Here is a 24,351-nt window from a genome sequence, read left to right on the forward strand (position 1 = left end):
AAACATCAGCAATAAATCAAAGAAATAGCTTGACAACAAGCAATTTTGTTTCTATGGAACTTTAACACTCATAAAGAAAACTACATTTTATCAACCATGCTTAGAGCTCTTTTCAGGCTTTACTTCAACAGGGAATGGACAACGCTGCTAAATATTTGTAAGATCTTATTTATACAACTGTAGGTTGTATAGATAAGAAACTGTCAGTGATAGCAGCCATACTGATTAATATAATGATTAATACATTTTAATAATAAACAATAAATAAATCCATAACATCACGCGCATTGGTAACTTCTATAAACTTTTATTTAAATAAAACAAACTAGCTCTTCAGCACACTGCCTTTTAAAGTTGTCTTATAGATAAATAACTCCAGCCTAAAGCAAATAACATGAATGCAACTGCTTTCCAGATACCAAGAAGAAAGCTATTTATACTGTCTATGTTAAACTAACTCAGACATTTTTTTAAAACCTTAGCTTCAGCCTTAGGCCAATCATTCACAATAAATGTAACAGAATCAGTTTGTAGCATTGTGCACTAAAATTAAAACCTGTGACCAGTGAACACATAATTAATAGACGGACAACAACAAATAACTGAAATGCGTAAAACACCACTGTAATAAGTAATTTGATTGTAATAACTCAATTTAATCTGCTGTAGATAAAATCAGTAAATGTTATGTATTATTATTATTATTATTATTATTATTATTAATAAATTCATAAGTATACATACAGGGGATTTAATAAACCCTACAAGGTCATTTCCACCGTGTGTGCATTGTGGAGTGATGCTAATCAACCAGTCCAACACAGTGGAGCTATTCATCAAGATGTAAAGTATCCATGTAGACTTTGTGCTGCTTTTTCCTGTGAATTCTAAAACTTTTGGAATACAGCCATAGAAAGTAGTCTACATGGACAAAATGCTAGGGGCTGATGCTGCTTTAATTCATTTGTACGTGCTACAGGCTGAGGCCAATCCAGCTGCTGCTGCTGTTAATTGGCCTAGGCCAAGAAGGAGAAGAGTTTTCAGTCCCCTTTTAACTTTTCGCAGCCTACATGATGTGGAAATTTTACAGCACTACAGGGTAGACAGGGATACACTACAGGAACTCTACAACCTCTTCCATCCTCAATTCAGAGCTATAGCCAACTGAGGGAAAACCCATCTCATTGGAGACAAAGGTATGTGTAACTCAGAATCATAGCTACAGGTACCTTTCAGAAACCAACAGGGGGCATGCTGGGGGTGTCACAGCTATCAGCATCCAGAATCCTCCACAAGTTGCTGAATGCTATGCTCCAACATGCCAGTGACCACATATATTTTCTCTGTAGTTCTGAGGAGAGGGTCAGAAATATGCAGAACTTCTACCATGTATAACCCTAACTTGAAATACTGGGTGGCATATAGATTGCACACATATGGAAATGAAGGCACCACCCAGGGATCAGGGTAGGGTCTACATAAACAGAAAGGGTTACCACTCTATCAACTGCCAAGCTGAGTGTAATGCCAAGGGAATAATCTTGAAAGTGTGTGCTGGCAACTCTGGCAGTTACCACAACTCACGTATCTGTCATACCTTCCAAATGTACCAGATGTTTGCTATGGGGGATATCCCACAAGGTCATTTATTGGGGGAAGCAGGCTATGCACTGGCACTGTGGCTGATGACACCCATCAGAAATGCACACACATGGAAGAATGTCATAATGAGGCACACACTCAAATGAGAAATATCACAAAGTGTGTGTTTGGGCTGCTGAAGTCACAGATCCAGGGCCCAGATACATCAGGGTGACACCTGCTGTACAGTCCATGAACATGTATAAAAATGGTCACAGTATGTGCCATGCTACACAACATAATCCTGAGGAAACAGCTTCAACTGGATCAGCAAGGGGAAGGTGCACACATCCCACCACCAATTTGAAGGTCACCACAGCCACAGGCAGATGAGGAGTCAGAGGGTTGCTGTGGGTGTAGGCAGATGTAGGCATGCTCAGTATACCCTTGCATTGACTAAGAGACAACACATAACACACTCACCACCTAGGGGTCTAAAACCTTCCTCCTACTATGATACATATAGTAACATTGATGCCAGGCAACTCACACAACATTTACCTCCCCATATATTGGCTGTGTACTGCTTGAATCAGGCAGAGTCAGCCCTGAACTAAAACTGTGGCAACTGCTGCATTTACAAGGTAAGTCCTAAACTTGGAATGTATTGTCTGATAAAATGAATGTGTGGCATATCCTTGTATTTCATTACTTGGTTCAGTAAACAAGTAAAAGGTGGGAGATTTGTACAGACAGTACCTTAACATGTGACAGCAGAGACTTATTTGACTTATATGTGTCCATTACTAAGTAGTAGGCCTCAGGCATCAAAGATTCACACATTCATTCCTCTCAAAAGTACTGATGATCACTGCATGCCCTCAGTTTAGCACCATACATTTGTACCGGAAAATCATTACAAAGAGAAGTTAGAACATAATGATACACATTGCAGTTTCTGACTTCACAACCTTCACAAAATCATTCACTGTAAAGTTGGGAAATGTTGATGCTATCAACTGCATAAATTTTCAAGGCCAATATAAGTCAAAGGTACAATTACCAGTTCAACACCACAAATGCAGATATACTAAGCACTTAGTTAGCTATGCACCCTAACCTTCAGACACAAAACTTATGTATCCCTGAATCCAAAAGATAGAAATCAGAGATATGGTACATTTACAGTCATTTGCACAGGGGGTTGTGGGGGGGGGGGTAGGAATCCTAGGCTGACATAAAAGGTCAGTGAGTGTGTGCGAGTAAGAAAGGGAAGCAGGCAGACAACTGGATAAACCAACAAATGGCCAGTGAGACAAAATGAGTAACTGTTGTGTGTGTGTGTGTGTGTGTGTGTGTGTGTGTGTGTGTGTGTGTGTGTGTGTGTGTGTGTGTGTGTGTGTGTGTGTGTGTGTGTGTGTGTGTGTGTGTGTGTGTGTGTGTGTGTGTGTGTGTGTGTGTGTGTGTGTACATGTCTGTCTGTAGGGGTCCTCCAGGTGAAATTGGTGTGTGAGTGTCGGCATGAACACAGACAAACTCTGTGCTGACTCTACATCTTGGTATGTCAGACAGACATGAACCATGCATGGTAGAGGTGGCAGTTCATTTTTGTCTTCCCTGACCATGAGATCTGGCCATGCCAGGTGTTGCACTGGCACATCCATGCCCATGGACAAATGCACTGCTGTTACCTGAATGTGACTGATGTCTACAGGATGAGATCTCTTCATGGGGAAACCCAGGACCATGACCCCATTGTCTTCCATGTCTGGGTGTGGACAGCACACTCACTGATGAAGCAGTGGAAGTACTGCCACTATAGGAGCATGATTGGGCACAGCCAGACTGGCTGGCAACAGATGATGTGGCTGACCTACAGCCACGAGGATGCCATTCCCCTCCTCGGAGACATTCCATCACAGACGATGCTTGTTCCATGACAGACATCCCATGGTACATCACAGACACCCCTCATTCCAACTTGTCATTCATCCAATCGACTGAATAGGCAACAAGGTGGAGGCAGTCACACAGGTCAAACTGTGCCACATCTACAACCCTTAGCATTTATATTGAGCACCTATGGGAACGTGCCTGTGCCTGAGCTCTAAATTTATGTTGAGTTGCATGGGAAGAGACACTTGCACCAGGTAGAGGAGGGAGAGCAAGCCCTCTCCTAGTACCCCTATCAACCCTCCTGCATGGCACGTTCCCCACACTTTGGCTACAGCCAGAATCAAGAGATATTGAAGCTACAGCAGCCACACTTCCCTGATCAATGGCCTCGCCCTTCACCTGTCCAATATCTGAGGGCTCACTGGAACGGGTAGGCATAGGCCTACTGGCTGTGTCTGATGGAATTGCAGGGGATGGCAGTGTGTCAAACTGAGTGTCAGATTCAACCTCTGCACCTCCTAACTGTGCCTCAGTTAGGACACCATCATCATCAGAGTCTGCTGAAACAATGACATCAGGTGGCAGAGGTCCACACACCCATTGTCATGATCACCTGTAATAAAAAGCAACAAACACAAGAAAAAATAATATCTATATTACTACAGTCCAATATATGTTAACAAAGTAACAGTGCTGCAACTATTACAGACAATAGAGCAATACACACAACAGGCCTGGCATCAACAGCACACACTAAAATATTTCTTTAAATTGCTTAGCAGCACTGACAGAAAAATGTTTAGCTTACCATCTGCAGATGAGACATTTCTCTGCAATAAAGATGGTCCTCGATCCTACTCAACTCTAGAGGTCTAAATCTCAAAATGCACTCTCTCGAAGCACTCCTTAAAATGGAGAACATCAACATTTGTGCTGTAACAGAGACCTGATTCAAGGCAGCAGAAGCACCCCTGCACTACCAGGCTATAACTCATTCCACACCTTTCAGTCCCAGAACAAGGACCAAAGCTCCAAAGGTGGTGGCGTTTTCATATTCATAAAGGATGCGTACACCTCTAGACTGTTAGTACAACATAACACATCTGAGATACTTCAGGTGCAGCTAAAATTGGGTAAGACAGTGATTCAGGTCATAGCCAGCTATAGAACCTCAACCATGTCTCAAGACTCACAATCCACATTCCTAAGCACCCTGGAGAATATTAGGATCCAACCTAACACTCTCATACTGGGTGACTTCAACTACCCCTCCATTAACTGTGAAAACTACTCATGTACCAATATACTTGCCCAACGTTTCCTGGAATTCATTAATTCCAATGCCCTGGATCAGCTAATTCTTAACTCCACTTGATGTAGCAATGTCCTTGACCTGGTCATTACTATCATGAGTGACTGTTGCTCTAAACCAATAGTCAACTCCTCCCTGGTTAGATCTGACCACAAACTAATCACCTTGGAAATCCACACCCCCCTCGCAAAGGTAACCAACATGAAAAGCTTCTCCAAAGCTAACTTTGGGCTTCTAAAACAGAGGTGGCTAACTTCACGGCACCCATGCAAATGGAGAATAGTTGCATGACCACTGAATCATACACTAATGCACTGTACAAACAAGTGCACAAATGCATGGATCCCATCATACCCAATAGAAACAAGAACTCTCCTCCAAAAAAACGAAGCCAATCTGGTGGTCCCCTGCCATACAAAAACTCTACAACAGAAGTAGAAAACTGATGTGGAGTAAGGTAAAGTTCCAAGAGTGGAAAAACTCCCTTAACAGCCTCAACAAAAACTTGAGAGTCCTCTAACGCTAGCTATAAAAAACAGAATTGCAGCAGAAAGCAAAGACTATAAGGCATTCTATAGTTATGTAACAAATCTCCACGGCAATACCCAGATTTGCTCTGAGCTACTGCACAATGGTACCTCCTACACTGAGCTGACAGATATTGCCAATATACTGGAAAACAGATTCAGTGCAAAATTTACCCCTCTCTCCCCCTCCCAAAGGACCAATCACAATAGCAGTAGATTAAAAGGCACTCAGTATTACTGCTGCACAGGTTAAAACAGCACTGTCCAATGCCAAGAATCCAGCTTCTATGGGACCTGACAATATCCCTGGCTGTGTTCTACATGAACTACAGAGTGAACTGGCACCTCACCTGTGTGCCCTGTTCAATCACAGCCTCACCTCAGGCTTTGTCCCTACCAAATGGTGCACTGCAACAGTCATCCCTCTCCACAAAGGAGGAGTGACTACAGACCCTGAGAACTATTGCCCCATTAGCCTGATGAGTCTGATATGCAAAGCTATGGAACACATCATCATGGGCCTAATAAACAAGGCTAGAGGGAATCTCCAAACTCTGGATTTTACACAATTTGTTTTTTTGTGAAGGGTAGCTCATGCCTGCTCAAATTGTCTACTCTTTTGAGATAGTCACCAGAGCTGTTGATGAAGGCAAAGTGGTTCATACAACCTACCTTGATCTTGCCAAAGGCTTTGATACCATTCCCCTCTCAGAAATCATAGAAAAACTCACTAATTTAGGCATCAACCCTTATATCACTAGGTGGGTTGCAAACTGTCTCACAGATAGAACCCACAGTGTGAAAGTAGCTGACTCCAAGTCAGACTGCCGACCAGTCATGAGTGGACTCCCACAGGGTTCGGTCCTTGGTCCTCTCCTGTTTGGTATTTACTTCTCTGAATTCCAGGCCAACACGAAGGGACTCTGGCTGACAAAGTTAGCAGACGGTTGCAAGTTGGGAGCTATTATTAACTCCCCAAGTGATGTTGACATCCTACAGAAAGGCCACCAATGACTGGTGTCAGAACCATGGCCCTAAGCTCAATGTCAAAAAATGTGTCATCATCCCGCTTGGGAAAAACCTGGTTCCCTTGAATGACCACATAGATGGGAGTCCACTGAACATGGAAGGTGTTATAAGAGATCTGGGAACACAGGTTGACAGCAGCTTCTCTTTTGACCACCACATTGCCACAATGATCAGAAAGTTCTTCTATGTGGCACATCTCATTACTAAGGGTTTTGCATCCAGGAAGAAAGAGGTAATTGTTTCCCTCTACTCTTGCCTCATTAGGTCAGTCATCAAGTACAATGTCCCATTTGGCATGTACCTCACTAGACACCTGCAACCACTGGCCGCAAAAGTACCTCACAAAGAGGATCCTAGGCCTTAAACACTTGTCCTATATGGACAGACTCAAACAACTCCAACTATTGTCTGACTCATATCAACTACTTAGAAGCGATCTCTGCTTGACTTACAAAGCCATGTCTGACCCAGCTCTGCTAGAAATGATAAATGTAAAGAAATCCCAATCCCTCCACACCACATGCTCCAGAGACCTCAACCTCATTACCACAATCAACAGAACATGCTGGAGAGACAAAATAACCCAAAAAAGCAAAGGAGTTAAGTAGTAGGATGAAGGCAAATTGCCGAGGTACCAGGACGGATGTATTAAATGGAAAATCTTTTTCATCCTACTACTTGACTCCTTTGTTTTTTTTTTGGTGTATTTTCAGCTGTTGGAGTTGGAGTTTATGTTTTTGTCATGGAGAATCTTTCTGAAGGGAGTCAAGTTGGTGAGAACCTTCTATTTGATGAACTGTTGAAGGAGAGAGAGCATACATTGGCTGCTTCTGATTTGTGGTTAATGAACACTGGTGAGTCACATCCAGGGGAGTTTGCCCATTTGGAACGTTTAATGTCCAAAGAAGTGACTATTTTCTATGACTCTAAATTGCTAATAAAATATGTGGCTCTTAACATTACCCCTAGGGGTTTGCATATTGACAAACTACCAGCTGGTGGCTTCAGTGAGGATGAAAATGACTTACTATTAGAGTGGAGGCAGGCTGCACAAGAATGTTCGTTAAATTGGTTGAAAATTCTTATCAAAAGAAATCACAGGACTATTGAAAATTTGCGTAAGAAAATTGTTGATTTACAACAGGAACTGATGAACAAGACTTCATCTAATGTTTTTCAGTCCAATTTCAAAAACATTAATGAAAAAATTGCCAAAGTTGAAAATAATGTTATGGGTCGGAAAAAATCTAAATTAAATAGAGACATTAATGATTTTGAAAGAAACTAAGTGTATAATTGGCCACGGAGGGGGCGTCGTTTTCAGCAGAAATACAGGAGACGTGTAACCGGAAGTGAGGATGCATCATCCTGTTCATCGGTTTAGACCTCTGGAAGTCGTAAGAGTGTATCCTTTGAAGATGTTGCTTCGGATGTTCCAACTGGTGGTGGTGTGGAGAACAGGAGAGGAGAACAGAATGTTCGGAAATCCCATTTGAGCATGCAGACTTGGTCTGGAAGAAATCAAGGGAAGGCAAATGTTACCACTGCTGTCTCGCCCTTCTCAAAAAAACTGAAGTAAGTCTTTTACGGCCTTTTGAACCATTGGCATCTTGTAACTTTAGTCATTCCATTGATGCCAGTTTGGATGAGACTACTGTGGACAAAGCTGTTGACATTAATTTAGAAAATGTCGCTGATGTTGCTTTGGATCATGTGCCTGATTTTTCTGAACAAGTTGACAATTTTTGTAGCAATAATTTGAATGTGGTGAACCTTTCTGGTTTGGTTTTGTCTGATGACATGATTAGTGTGTTTTCTAAAGGAACTAAATTTGTGACGACTAAGTTACCTCAATTGGCTGATGTACTTGCAGATGTTCAGAAGTTCGTCCGTAAATTGAATTTGAGGGTGTTTTTTTTTCTGAGCGTGGAAGTATTTCTAATGTTGAAACAGAGAGTAACATTCAGCCAGAGGATGACTTAATGAATTTAAGTATTTATGACTATGATGACACATTGTTTAATGAAAATACAAATGATTATAATATTGATGACTTCAACCCATGTGTGGATGAAGGTTATGGAGGCGGTTATGGGCATATTGATGTACCCAGCTTTTCGAGTGGTAGTACATTCATTCCTCCTAAATGTTCTGCGGCTATAAATGCGTTTGAATATGTAGCTTGTTCCAGTATTGAAAAAGCATTTGATGTCTTTTGTAGACAAAATAGGGTATTTAACCTTAACAAATGTGAATGGATGGCCTTAAAAGAGTTGAGTATTAAGTTAGATAGGACTACAGTAAAGCCAGCAGACAAAAGGGGTAATTGGGTGGTTATGGATACTGATAAATATGATAACATTATCAGTACATTGCTGGGAGAAGATACATATGTCAAATTGGATGGTAACCCTCTACAATTATATTCAAATGAACTTATTGAATTGTTGGAAAAAGGTGAAAGGTTAGGGTTTTTTACCAGTCAAGATGTTAGAAAGTTAACAGTTAAACAACCTTGTCACCCATATATCTATATTATCCCCAAAATACACAAGAGCATGACGGATCCGCCAGGAAGACCTATTATTTCTGGCATAGGCTCTTTTGTTGAAAGAGTGAATAAGTTTTTGGATTTTCATTTCAAAAAATATCTCTCCAGGATTTGCTCTCATGTTAAAAACAAAGAAGAGGTATGTCATGCACTGCATGGGGTAGAGTGGAAAGAAGATTTTTATTGGGCGACTGTTAATGAGTCGTCTTTATATACTAACATTAATAAAAGATGGGATATGGAGGCCATGAATAAAATGATGAGTGAAGGGCCACGTACCATGTTTTTGATGTGTTTATTGGAATTCAGTCTGACACATAATTATTTTATGTGGAAGAAGGACTTCTTTCTGCAAGTTAAGGGTACTGCTATCGGGGCAGCTTTTGCCCCTACTTATGCAGTAATTTATATGGGTGAATTTGAAAAAGAATTTATGTTTCAAAATAGTTTTTTTGTGAATAATGTTGTCTTTTATAGACGTTACATTGATGATCTTATATTTGTTTGTAGTGGTGATGTTTTTCTGTTTGATAAGTTCATGGAAGATCTGAATGGTAACACACATGGGTTGAAATTTACTGCACAGAGTTCTCAAAATAATATATCATTTTTGAATGTTGAATTTTATATAGGAAAGAATAATTTGGTTCAACATAAACCCTTTAGGAAACCAACTGCGGTTAACAACTTTTTGCATGCAAGCAGTATGTATCCTCCCCATCTAATTAAGGCTCTACCGGAAGGAGAATTTAAGAGAATTTTAAGGAATACCTCGGACCCCGATTTGTGGGATGAAGCTTATGATGAAATTTTCACTAGGCTTTCATCCAGAGGGTATGTGAGGGCTGTACTTTCTGGTATTAAGAATAGGTTATGTGGAGCTAAAGTTTTAAGATGGGGTGGTTATAATCATCATAGTCAGCCATCTGTTACATCTGTACAGGAAGATATATTTTTTGTATCTAGATATTCTGATTTTTCAATGGTTGTGGAAAATATTCTTAGGGATCTGTGGCATGTTGTTTGTGATGACATACATTTTGGGCATTTGTTCCCTAAGCATATTATTTTTTCATATGGTAGGTATAATCATTTGAAAGAATTATTGAATAGAAAATTGGAATATTCGACTGACACTAATGTTGGCATGCGAAGTTGTGGTCACTGTTTGGTTTGTCATAAGGTTAAGAATTTGCATGGAATGAAAATAAATGGTAAAAGGTATACAGCTTTTGAGAAATTTGATTGTTTGTCATCTGGGGTCATATATATTTTGGGGTATGATTGTACTATACCCCTATGGTACATTGGACAAACCACCAGGAAGGTTAAGTTCTGCATTCTGGAGCATTTGGGAGACATTAGGAGGGGTAATATGGACAGTCCTGTGGCCTCTCATTTTGTTAACATGCATAATGGCAATACAGATGGTTTTCTTATAGTGTATTGGCCAGACCACATTTTTGTGCAGGTAATTTTAAGACTGAATTAAGTAGGTTAGAATATAAAATGATTTTAGGGTATCATACTCTATACCCTAGGGGAATGAATTTAGATAGTGGCATCATAGTATGAGTATAGCATTTTGCTAAGCACTTTGGTTCTATTTAAATTTTGAACTAATTTTGAACTAATTTATATGTTATAACATATTATATATTTTCATACAGTTCAGCAATTTTGTATTTAACAAATACACACAGTTAATACTTGTTGTATTTAATGAATGTATATAATTCATATTCATTGGTTTGTAAATGTGTATGTTGATTGTGTGCACTAGGATAGTTGGAATTGTAAGGGTTAATGATATAATGTTTTAATGATGAACTAATTGATGTGTGTATAAAATAGGATGTATCTGTATGGTTATTTGTTCCACTGAAGGCGAATTGCCGAGGTACCAGGACGGATGTATTAAATGGAAAATCTTTTTCATCCTACTACGTGACTCTTTTGCTTTTTTGCTGTATTTTCAGCTGTTGGTGTTGGAGTTTATGTTTTTGTCATGGAGACAGGTTAATAACCCAGAGACTGCTTTTGCTATGGAAATGATTTCTCATGCATGTCAAGCAGAGTACCTCACTGGTCCTCTTCAAGAGAAATCTTGATGAGTGGATGGGAAATAGAAAATTCACCCCAGATATTACTCCAGTGGATCTACTCGACAGAGGCACTCTGAACTAAGGTCAGGTGGCACGATGCCAGGGTAATCTTATGGGCTAGACTTGTAAAGGCTCCAGGGCCATAAGCCTAGTACACACCTATGAACCTAAGCAAGGGCAACATAATCAAAATTAAGAGTAACACAGGGGTAATAATTTCACCCCTTTATATGTCCATTAACTACACTTTCAACAAGAATGTGGCTGACATCTCCAACCTAAGCTAATTACTGTAACAATCTTCAACTTTCCCCCCAAAAAAGACTTGTGACACAGAAGTAATTTATTGATTTCAGTGTTCTTTTACTATACAACAGTATTCAACTGCTGAGATACCAAACCCTACCTGGAAACTTCTCCTGTGACATGCTTGTTGTCTCTGAAACTGTTGTGCTGACATCCAGCATATGTTGTACTGCACTTTATGGAGAGCTGTCTGGATCCCTGATATTGGCCATGAACTCTTCATTGGGAGTTAGTGGTGGTCCCCTAGCAAGAAATTCCCCTGTAACCATCTGGTCATGGCCCACTGCAGCTGATCTTCTCTGTGCAGATGTGATAATTTCAGTGGCCATGTGGCACACCTGATTGTATGTCCTGCTGTGGCCACCCACAACATTCAGATAATCAACTATCTGTTGCCAAATTTGCATCCTATGTGCCATATCTCCCTATCCCTTTTCCAACAGAAAAGCACCATGTTGCCTAAAGGTATCCACTATCACCTGGTTCTCACAATCTGTGAAGAGGGGTCTCTGAGGATTGACACACCTGAGTGGCATGCTCCTAGGTGTCCTTGTGATGCCTGTGTACTGGCCCAGTAATCAAGGAGCCTCAATCCTCACCACTAACACCAGTGAGGGACATGCACATTAGGAGGATGAACAGTACACACACACACAGTAAAGTACAATTTCCCTTAAGAACACACAGAGATGAGAGTCAGTTTGGGGTGGTTTCTCTCTATCTCTCTCTCCAGATCCCCAATTAGACTCCCCACTGGCACAGCTATAGGGTTAAGATCTCAGCTGAGTGGTCAAGCCAAAACCTCCAGCACCTTCTCTATCCAACCAGTGCTTTATGTCCCTGCCCAAGTAGCTAATACACACACACTTTTAGATTTGATTTATATGAAACACATAGACACTCTTCGGGAAAGCTGGCACAGGTTCACTAGCTATGCCCCCTTCTGCCCAGACTATAAGATAGTACCAGCTGCCAACAACTTATCAGCTACTCCAAAGGCCTTTACCAAATGGTGTCCAATTCTACTGTGCAATGTTGCTATTACCCAAATGGTAAGTGTGACTAAGACTAAGGCTATTAGAGTGGCTTGTACAGTGTTACCAAATACATGGAAATACTCTAAGAGCTTATATATCTACACAAAGCCAGCCACATTTAAAATATTTAAATATATTTAATAATAAATAATAAAAGCACAAAGCAATACTCATTAACTCAACACAGTGACAGCAGAGTTCACAATTCCCAGGAAATACTTTAAAATAACATAGCAGGACAGTCTCACATAAAAACAGAAAACATCTAAGTAATTTTGCTATATTCCTATCTATCTCGGAAGGAAACTAGGTTCTAAATAACTTACTTACAGAGCAAGGCAAGGTGCTGGTGATGTTGTCAGATTCAGAACAAAATACAAAATGTACTCTCTCTTTCTCCCTCTCTCTCTCTCTCTCTCTCTCTGAGATAGTTTTTAAATTAATAACACACAGTTCTGCTGAATAATTTCAGATTACATCATTCTTGTCACCTCTGCTTAACTTTTCCAGGCTAGGAGGAACTTAACATTTAGCATGTTTATGTTAAAAATACATATCTCTCAGAAGTTGACAATTCTCTCTTTGAAGCTTGCCTGAAGTTTGATGTTGGAAACAATTACCTTGGAAACCTGCAATTACCTCTGTTTCCAGACAAAAGAAAGAAGCCCCAGTTACAGACATTCTGTCTCCTAGCTGAGAGAACACACAGTCATAACATTCTTTACTTATTTTCTCAGAGTTTGCAAGCTAACTCTGTATGTCCTGATTTCTACAATTAAAACATACGTTTCCATTGGCATATAGTCTATACACAATTCTGCAGTTTTCCCGCAGGGTGCACTGCGGTTACAGTTTTGAAGCTCAGTACAGAACATATAGTTTAATCATAACATATAGTTCTCTTGCATTTGTAAAACAAGCCTACAAATCATATTAATATTTACAAATGACATAGGATTATTTATAAAATTATAACTAGCTGGGCTGGCAGCCTTCACAGTCCTAAAAGAAAACAGAAGGATAATACACATAAGTATCACATAACTATAAAACAATTGCTTCCAGATAAAACAGAAAAGTTGGCTGCTCTGTATTCCCTCATGGAGAACACACAACAGTCTACAGATGTCAAATACGAACAACAGACAGGATGCAAAACAGAGTAAGAAGAGCGACATATCTTTGTTTGTGCCATAACAATAACTCACCTTTGCCCCCCACAAAAAAAGAACAGGAAAATGACACATTTTGCCAAGAAACCATCTTCAAAATGCTAAAAGTGCTATCAAAGGAACGGTCATTGAAACATTGTACATATTTATCCCACAACATTATATTTTCATGTATTGGCAATCATGTATACCTCTGAAATGGCTTGACAAGCATTCCCATGCCATCAGTACAATTCTAAGCAATGCAAACAGATAAAAGTGTAAAAGCCTTTGCTTTAGATTTTTCTTAAATACATTCCAGCATATGTAGTATGTAGCTGACAAAATGGAAGCATGCCTTCTGAAGTTCAGTATTCCTCTGTACAGATAAAGCCTGGAGAAATAGTGTATGTGTAGTCTTCCCAACATAAACAAGTCTCCTCTTCATCAGTTTGCCTAGCTATATCATTGCTTTTTTATGTGGTGTAGATTCAGGGTTGTTAGCACAGTGAAGATGCAAATCAAGTGTGAACTCATTAGAACTGCTGAATTCAAAATACTTGGATCAATGTAGAAGATGTTAACGTAGTGCTGGCACTCCCTCAGTGTTTGGTTTTAATGGATTGCAACTGTGAGTGATTAGTGGTTGAGAGAAAGAAAACACAACAGCACTGCAGGTTGCCTTACTTCTACTGGGTGTATCAGGTTAGATCTACCAAGTGTTAGAGGTAAGGTTGGAAATGTATGTAATCAGCACACAGTTTACAGGTTGTGTTCCTTAACATACAACTTGCCCTTCACTTGTTGGCAACTGCATATGATATTATTTCCATTTGATATCCTCACACATTTTAAGACCAATGATATACAATGGCTTACACATTGCATGTCTTAGACTACTGGTCAAATAAATTAAGAATGGCCAGCAAACACAGAAATGTAAAACAGAGCTGTATACTTGCAAGAAATAATAATGACAGGCTGTGGTTGTGTGATTACTAGGTGCACTACATCCAAAAATAATAAATGTACAAATAACACTTGTATGATTTGATATCACTGTAGATGTTGTTGCAGTTGGTTGTGTGCAGATTGAGTTAAATTATTTTCTGCAAAGCTGCTTGTGTGTTAAAGATGGATAAGGCACCTATCTGGTGTTCTGAAGTTGCACTGGAGTGAGAGTTCAAATCCATATCTATGTAGGCATATCTGATGTGAGCCATCATTTCCTTGTCATACATCAATTTTCCTCATTTCAACTACATGCCTTTTTTTCTATTTCTCCTTTTCTGTCTTTATTTGTCTAATTTTTCAGGAAGCACTGTTTGTGCGCTGTGGCTCTTAGAGCAATCAAGGGAATGAAGGAAGTGACTTTTGGGTTTTCTATGCTTATCTCATTTGCACGAAGTACGGCAGTGCACAAACTGGACAACTGGATCCCCAGGAAGCAGAGAGGACTCAGGAAGCCAAAAATGGAAACCAGATACACTTGGTATTGGGCATCATGCAAACCCATGAAGCAGTGCTGCATGGCTGTTAATGTCCTATATCTGAACTGTAAAAGCAAGTATGCATGCATTAGTCTGAAGCATAAACAGTACAATATTAGTCTTCAGTCAGAAGTTGTGTGTTCAAATACCACACTTCCCAACTATATAATACTGTTAATTCTTCAATAATATTTAAATTAAAGTAAAATGTCTATACCAGTGGCATAAATGCCCTGCTGTAAACTGTAATCTGTATAACTAGAACATGCATACGTGCAATATATGCACATGTAAAGGATTACTTGCTGCAGTCTGTAATATAGTGTGCATCTGTTAGGAGGTAGTAGTCTTAAAAGTAAAAGCTAAGATAAAGTCAAATAATTGTATTATTGCATCGTATGTGACATATGAATGTACTAATCTTATCTCTTTTTTTTTCTCTCACCCTAACCCTTATCTATCTTATTTTATTTTTATTTTCTTTCATATTATTTATACAAAAATATTTTTGTATCATTTTATTTATTTTAGTTTATGAAAACTTATTTTATTTTTATGTTATTTTATTTTATAATAAATATAAATTTTCTTTTTTTTTCTTTTTTCTTTTATTTGTTAATTTTATTATGTACTGAAAAATGTGTCCTTGTCATTCATGTGTACCACATCACTAAATGATCTACTGGCTTCAGCATCCCAGCACTTCTGGGAGCCAAATTGGCAGCACTGCCTCTACTGCCCCTGAACTTCCTGCACACAGGTAGTCCTGTCTCATAGGCTGGTCCAGTGGTACCCTCCAGGAGCAGTGGCAGAGATGGTGATTTTATCACCTACAGCTTGTTGCTAAGGATGGTGTGTGTAATTGTGGGCCTCACCATTGGTGCACACCTATGTCGGCTGGAGAGGCTGATCTCCCATATCTTGCATAGTACTAAGAGAGGAGAAGGAGACATCAAGCACTCCAGCCAGTGGAGTGCAGTGACAGTGATGACAATACAGTGGGTGTGGACTCAATTTTCACTCTCCCCCAGCTTGATGACTGTGGGTTCAAGATGTCCCCAGCCTCACCCCAATCATGGTGTCTTCCAACCTTTTGTGTCTATTGCCATCCCTGTTTTTTGTCTTGTTTGTCTTGTCTGTCTGCAGTTGTTTCCTCACCTACCCAACTTAACTGACCCAGACATACCTACATCCCTTCCCCAACATTCCTCTATCGCAATGAAAAAAATGGGCACCTGTTCCACAAAACAAAAGAAAAAAAAATCATCCCATACGTAACTTTCTATTTCATACACTTGTCTTCTTGACACACTTCATTCAGTCCAATTGGCTATACAACATGATTGTGTTGTGGTCACCCCTCTCTCTGGAGGTGACAGGCCAAATTCAGTTAATATTTTCTACATAGGTTCACTTTACACTGTTAAAGAAATTGATAGCTATGATTATTTTCTACCATCCTCCTGCACATTCCTGCCCTGCTTTCCTTTTGTTCTACCCCTGCTTGCTCCTCATTTCGCTACTGTCATATCTACCCCATTTCACTTCTTTAATCCATTTTGCATGAAGATGTGCATTGCGTACCAATGCACAGCAACATTGAATGGTGACAATGCATTTAAATGTATTTAAAAGCATGATATACATATGTATTTGAACCTAGTACCTTCTGTCCCCAACAATGAAAGTATCAGTGCATTAACATGTGCTGCCACAGAGTCAGATAAACACCAGGTACATTTTATAGACTCAATACTATCAGACTTTAGCAATTCAGCTTGTGTTTGTGCACTGTTTATCTATGCGCAAACATGTGTATCTCACATGTATATGCACTTTGGTAACCATCGAGCAAATCTGCTGCTCGCTGCATTATGGAAATGTACATGTTATGCTGAATTACTGCTGTTTACTGTCCATTCCCTGTATATGACATGAAATTACATGAAGAAACATTACAAACTGAGGTTCCTATCTAACAATATGTCACATATTTACAATACATCCATGTGTTGCCACCCCCCAAGAACTGCAACCCTGGTGTCTCAGTACTTTTTCATACATATATCAACCACAGTACAAAATGTTGTGTGCTATGTGATGCACAGCAACCTGGTAACATACAGAACTACCAATTTTGACCCATATGGCAAAAAAGTCTTATCTGTAAGGCTAGAGAAGGAACCAGCATGGACCATATCCACAGGGACATAGGTGACCTTCAGTGCACTTGACCCAACCCATTTTGTTTTTGGCAGGGGTAGCTCTTGCTTATTGAACCATGTGGACTTCTTGGATACTGACCCCAAAGACCTGAATGAGGGATAACAGGACATACTGCCTGTGTTGAGTTATCCAAGGTCTTTGACACTATCCCCCATTCATGTTTCATAGTAAATACCTCCCATGTCGGAATTAAGCCATAAAGTAGTAGATGGATAGGCAACTAGCTCACTGACAGAACATACACACTCAAAGTTGGGAATTGCACCTCCACCACTATCCACTTACCATTAGAATACCACAAGGATCTGTGCTGTGCCCTCAGCCATTTGCAAACTACATCACTGAAGTGCAGGCAATGGTAGATGGCCTGTGTTTACCAAATTTGCAGATGGCTGGTAATTGAACACACTACTATGGGGTCCCCCAATGATGGTAACATATTACAGAAGGGGTTGCCACACACAAATGATTGGTGACAAATTTGCAGGCTAAACCATAAAGCATACAATGCCTCATTGCCCCCGTTGGCAATGAAGTACCCCTGCTAATTATAATAAACATAGCATCCCTTAAAGCTCAAACAAAATGTTGTGAGATTTGGGAACCATGTTGAGGGCAAACTGCACTTTCATCACTATGTGTCCATACTGGAGACACGCACATTTTGCATTGCACACTTCATACATATGGACATCACCTCCATGACCATGGTGGTCATTACTCTGCTGTACTCTACCCTTATCAGACTACTAATCGAGTACAATGCTCCCTTCTGTATGTACCTCACCAGACACCTGCAACAATTGGAGAAGACACAGGGTTGTGGTTGGGAGACTCCAGGGCCTCCAAACATGACATACATGGAAAGAGTGAAAGACCTGTCACTGTACTCAGTATCATGCAGGCTGTTAAGAGGTGACCTATACCTGCCCTGCAGAGTTGTCTCAGACCCTGTTGTACTGGAAATGATGGACATCTGCAAATCAAATGAGACAATAGTAACTTGGAGCAGGGCTCTTTCTCAACCTAGCCTGTGATATGAACAGAGTATGCTGGGGAGACAGATATATCCCCCAATGACTCACATGCCTTTGTAATAGGCTCCTACTGCATGTTAAATAGTGGTCTTCAATGACCCTGTTCAAGTGCAACCTTGACTACTAGTTGAGTGAAAGTAAAGTCACCTCTGTGGTGGCACCTATATCCCTCATGTGCATAGCCAGTTGGTGCTGCTCACAAAATTGCTCTGCTAACAATGACCATCCAACTATGCTCAATAAGGGTACTTGTGGTTTTCACAGCTAGGATTCTAAACACTTTATTGTCATTAAGCTAGTAGCCTGCTATGAACCTATGAAGCTATGAGCCTATGCAGGCATCCCATTATGCTCTTTGCCACATGGCCACATGGCCTGATGATGTCATCTACTATAAGCTCACCTGAACTCTTACAAAATAATGACTTGTGCTGTGGTGCTTGCATAAAGTAGTGTGTTCGATAGTCTGTGTAATTAGATAGGTAGGGGTTCTGTTCTCAGTGCAGTCAGCTGGGTGTGTTTGTGTGTGTGTGTGTGTGTGTGTGTGTGTGTGTGTGTGTGTGTGTGTGTGTGTGTGTGTGTGTGTGTGTGTGTGTGTGTGTGTGTGTGTGTGTGTGTGTGTGTGTGTGTGTGTGTGCGCGCGCACGCTAGGAGGGTTTCTGAATGAAACCTGCATGGGGGATTGTGTCAAAACCCTAGGCCAGATCACAATAGTCAGTATGCAGTATCTTACCTTCATCCAGGCCTATCCCAAGAAAGCAGTGGCCTGTGACAACATCACAGATCACCTATGGCATGTATCAGCACATAAACCTTCCTGAGATGGTAGAATACACACTTTAACACACCCATCACATTGGCTATATTCCCTTACAAGGGTGTACATCAACATGCATTCATCTGAGTAGAGGGGATAGCACCTGATGCATGCATATATAGAGACATCCTGACTCTCCTCAACTGTGATGTGAACCAACATTTTATCATAGACCTCTTCTACATGTACCTAGTCATATTCTGGTTGTGTGCACCCGCAACAGATGTGTGAGTTGTTAATGCTACCTCATGTCTGTTACATCTGGTAGATGTTCTCAAAGAGGTCACTGAGGGCATGAATGATGACAAGAGTATCATCTTGTGGAACCTGATCAGGTCAAGGAATTTGACACAAATTCACACTGAGGTATTCACTCAACACTATCATATGTGGCCATAAACAACTATATCACCAATTGGGTAGACCAGTGTATCACATACGTGGCATTTCACTATGTTGAAATGTGTGATGTGACCTAGATCTCAGGTCAAGTGATCAGATCCATGCATCAGAGCTGTCTGCTAGGTCTTTTCCTGTCCATTAGTTAAGTGATGGACATCACAGATGACATACACATGCTGTGTCCACACAGCTGTCTGAAGGACTACAGAATGTGGGCAATCATTGACTCCAACTGTGATATTACTATAGTACAGACAATCCCAACACATAAACAGTGCTGCCACAGGCATGACAACACATGTAGTGACAAAACACATAGGGGATCTGTTACTTCAGGAAACCAATACACTACCCAAATATAATGTGGGCATCATACTCTATAATCAGACCAATATGTGCTTTGGTAGATGGTAAGTGGTAAATCCACCAGCATGTGGTCACAGTGCTGACTACTCCCTTGTATGTAACACAAGTAGTGGGCATTTGAAGGACATCCACATTTCAGGCCATAGTGTCTTAATAGTTTCCAGCCTTCATCACACCAATAACTGTGTACAATGTACTTTTCTTCATGTACCTTCATGTGAGCGGTCACACAGCTTATTGGCCATGCCTAGCTATTCTTTCTGTGGAATATACATGACTGTCTGATGGTGTGGAACACCAATCAAGTTGTTACACCAGATGCATATGTGCCACCTGTTCTGGTTATGCAAGCACTACATACATAGGTGTTTGACATTAACGGCATGAATATCATTCATGCCATTAATGTCAAACACCTATATATGTAGTGCGTGCATAACCCTGCTTTCTTTTGCTCATACTATTGCTGAGGCCCGTGACAATAACCGACTCATATCCTTCCTTTTCCTTGACCTCTCCAAAGCTTTGGACACAGTGTAGCACCCTATCCTCCTATCAAAACTATCCAAACTTGACCTATCTCCTGCCTCCCTATCCTGGTTCTCCAGCTACCTCTCTGGCAAGCTACAATCTGTCAGATGGCTCTCATCTTGCTCTCCCTCCATTCCAGTCACAGCAGGTGTTCCACACGGTTTGATCCTGGGCCCCCTTCTATTTAATATTTTTATCAAAGAACTGTACACTTCCTGCAAAAAAATCAGCCCTAAACCAATATGCTTATGATTTGACCCTCATCTCCATCACTAGCTATATCTCAGAACTCCATACTCAAACACAAGATGCCTTTCTATCCATTGTAAAGTGGCTATCTAATAATATTCTCATTCTAAACCCAAAGAAAACCAAACTCCTGCTCGTTCTTCCACGTTCACTCTCCTATCATAAGTCCACATTTGTTATCACTTCCTCAAATAACACCATCATACAACTAGAACCTCACACCAAGCTTTTAGGTGCCATCATTGACGATGAACTCAAATTCAACCTACATATACTCCATTGTATAAAAAAACACAACAGAAACTTGGCCTGCTCTATCATAGCAGAAAATTTCTAACTGCCACTGCTAGACTCTCTCTGGCACAGGCACTTCTCCTCCCCTCCCTTCTTTATGCTACCACTGTCCTAACATTCAGTCCACAACTCTGTCCAAACTACAGCAAAGATACCATAGAATAGCAAGGTTCATCACCAACTGCCCTAATAACTCACACCTTTGACTGGCACTCAACTCCCTCCAATGGCTTGAACTCCCCAACTACTCCTTCTATCACAATTTCAAATCATACACTCTGTTCTATACAAACCATTCTCCTGCCCAGGCCTCTCCTCCCTGGTCTCTACCTACACCCCATCTAGGACCCTCCGCACCTCTAACCAGCAGTTCCTGGACATCCATAAACCAAAGAAAACTGTGGGCAAATTACTCTACAAATGTTCTGTAGCCCAAGCTTGGAATTAACTTCCTTTAAGCATCCGCTCCATTACCCTCCCATCACACTTTAAAAAAAGCTCAAACTCTAACTGCTGAACAACAAAACTTGCCCCTGTCAGGACCCGACCTAACTCCTCCCTTTGTCTTTACATCTCATTCCCGTTACAATCCACTTGTATTAGTCTCAATCTTTTTTCTCTGTGTGACCTACAGGTACTTATTCAGAAATTATAATCTCTTAACAATGAATGAAAACCCATTTATAGCTACTGACTTCGCTATTTTTTGTGAATTGCTTCTATTTTTGTTTGTATTTCTTTCTCTCTCCTATATAGTATTATTCTTGTATTGTTAAATCTCCACATATTGTAAATTGTTTTTAACTGGAGCTTTTCTCCTCGGGTCTCCACTGAAAATGGGCTGCTAACCCAGCTGGACTAACCCAGTTAACAAAAGTCAATAAATAAATCGATAAATAAATAAATACATGCATACATAAATAAATAAATAAACAAATACATTCATAACAGTGTGGATTATGCCATAGATCTATATCTATCTATATATGTGTATGTGTTTATATATGTTTATATATATATATATATATATATATATATATATATATATATATTTATCTATTTATATATATATATTTTTATATATATATATATATATATATATATATATATATATATATATATATATATATCCAGCAGATGTTACAGTGCCAGGTCAATGTGTGTGGTTACCCTCATAGAGTGTTGATGCATTATATAGTTGTTCAAATGTGTGTGTGCAGACTCATCTCTTATCACTGTAAATCACATATGTTATGTCACAGGCATGGGATTACTGGTGGTATTATTCTGATATTGTCCATGACTGTGGCTGATTCTTGCAATGTTTCCATGAGCCTTTACTTGTGCCCACTTTGCATGACCTCTTTTGAGAGTGCAGTCATTTTCCGACATACTTGTTTGCACTGCTTCACAATATGTGCCCTACCCCAATTGTATGGCATATCCCTGATAAATGTCCTCTGCAATATTCATGTAAGGATGCTTATCTCACACAGACATCCTCCCCATTGTTATGTCACTTGTGTGGCAGTCGCATAAAACACATTTTCTCTGTATGGTTTCTACTCTACCATAAAGATATGTGATTGGTGTTGCTGCTACAACCATCTTCCATTGGCATTCCCTCCTCTGCTGTACGTTGGGTAGTGTCATCTGTCCTCTTTCCCTGTGATCATTCCTATAATTCATGTGTGTGTTCCTATTCAATATACACACTTCACCTGAGTGTTCATTTCATATGGCAGTACATGTTGCATTACATTAAGTCAAATAATATACTCCAAAAAGAACGAAACAAACTAAATATCAAACCAAAGCGAAAAGCCACCAACTGGGTACGATGTAAATTTATTATACAAATAAAATGAACTTCAGTTTTAACATTCAACGAACAAAATAATAAATGTGAGCGCTTTCATTTAATCAATATTAAACTTCATCAGACAATACGTTTAAAATCAAAACATCACTTCCTTTTATAATTTCCTATAAAATTCAAAAAAGCCTGCCAAAAGCCTCTCTAAGTTCGTGCATGCCTAGTAGAGTAAAGTATGGAAATAGAATCTAAAAGTTATCAACCCATAATATATTCCCTAAAAAATGTGAATATATAATTGTACTATAGATCATCAGCCAGATTATGCGGGGGATGATGATTTAAAATAAATTATATCTTATTATGTTAAAAATTAATATAAATATAAATATATATATATATATATATATATATATATATATATATATATATATATATATAGATATATATATATAAATCCAGCAAACAGCACAATTAACAAAGCCAGGGCCAGCGGATATCTAGTCCCAGTATGCCTTCAGCATATGTATCAAATGCTGAACAAAAGCATAGATGAAAAAATTCAGCGTAGTTCAAATGCTGAAAACAATTCCAATAACTCAGTTTAACAGCTTGCTGGCATTTCAGTAAATGTGCATAAAGAACATGCTCCAAGATGAATAGCTAAAAGTATAGACACATTTATTCAGCTTGCAGAAATAAAAACAATAAAACTCTAGAGGGATAAGCGTTTTCGCGTTACTCCAAACAACCCTTCTTCAGATCCATATAACTTGTGTCTCTCAAGTATCTGATTTTTAAATACTTTCAACCAATGAAGAGCTAGCTTCAATTTGACGTGTCATAGATGTCTCTTCAATCTCCGCCCTTTCAGGGTGGGTTTCATAGGGAAAGCTGTATTGAGCCCAGGTTTTTGATGTGCTCTCAGTTTCCCTATCCAAAGCATTTCTTCTTGTTCAAGTCTATTATTCACATCACCCCCTGTCTTTGAAATATATATGATATGTAAAGCTCTAAATACAAAACTATGTCCTTCATTATCTCTAATATGCTTGGCCAAGGGATTTTTATAATCTTTAAGTCTTATATCACTGATGTGTTTGGACAGTCTCTCTTTCATCTGTCATATTGTTTTTCCGACATAGAAATTGTCGCATGCTAGGCAAGTGGCTAGGTATATGACATTCTTTGTAGTGCAATCTGCATAGAAATTACTAACATATCTCCTTTTAGTAACTGGATGCTCGAAATAGCCATCCGTACATATATATCTACACATGGTGCACCTTCTACATGGAAAAGTTCCTTTTCTCCTTGAGATAGTGTGTGATTCCATTTCATTATCTTTACATAGTATTTGCTTTAAGTTCCTTGCATTTCTGAAACAAAACTTAGGTTCTTCTCCCAGGACCTCTTTACATTCTTCACTTGACATAAGAATCTTCCAATTCCTTTTCACTATGTTGCATACTTCTTCTGTGTCCGTTGTATGGGTAAACACCATTTTCAGTTCTTTATATGGATACTTATATTGATTCATATTCTCTTGTTTCCCTCTTAAGTATGGTCTGCCTTTCTCATTCCTTTCCAAATCTACTTGTTGTCTCATACTCAACACCTCTTCTTCT

Source organism: Protopterus annectens, chromosome 7.part0, assembly GCF_019279795.1.
Source record: "Protopterus annectens isolate FY-2018-M chromosome 7.part0, PAN1.0, whole genome shotgun sequence".
Classification (NCBI taxonomy): domain Eukaryota; kingdom Metazoa; phylum Chordata; order Ceratodontiformes; family Protopteridae; genus Protopterus; species Protopterus annectens.